The sequence below is a fragment of the Monopterus albus genome, unplaced genomic scaffold (genome assembly GCF_001952655.1).
Source record: "Monopterus albus unplaced genomic scaffold, M_albus_1.0 scaffold401.1, whole genome shotgun sequence".
Taxonomy (NCBI): Eukaryota; Metazoa; Chordata; class Actinopteri; order Synbranchiformes; family Synbranchidae; genus Monopterus; species Monopterus albus.
Genome location: NW_018128281.1, coordinates 291,802 through 292,093, shown reverse-complemented (window position 1 = coordinate 292,093; position 292 = coordinate 291,802). Strand labels below are relative to the sequence as shown.

The following is a 292-nucleotide window of genomic DNA, read 5'->3' as shown; positions in this document are numbered from 1 at the left end:
ATTTTCCTGTAGAGAGGTGTTTGTCTGTCATTGCCATACTGCCACATCCATTCTACCATGTGGCAGTTAAATAATAAATAACCTTTGTGATTCATAAAGACTCATATACCATCAGACTAATTGCAGGGCCTTACGCTTTGGAAATATGCTAGATACAAGCTCATGACTGTATCATAAAACACACTGCTGGTATGTAGAGATAAATATGAATTCAGCTTTGAGCATTTCTGGTTGACAGACTCACCTCACACACACACACACACACACACACACACACACACACACATATATA

At 38.7% G+C, this 292-nt stretch overlaps 1 protein-coding gene across 2 annotated transcripts in view; it reads right to left on the bottom strand.

Moving 5' to 3' along the window:
* tbx15 (T-box transcription factor 15) overlaps positions 1 to 292 on the bottom strand; it is a 37,187-nt gene that overhangs the window by 2,529 nt on the left and 34,366 nt on the right. The window lies entirely within an intron of this gene.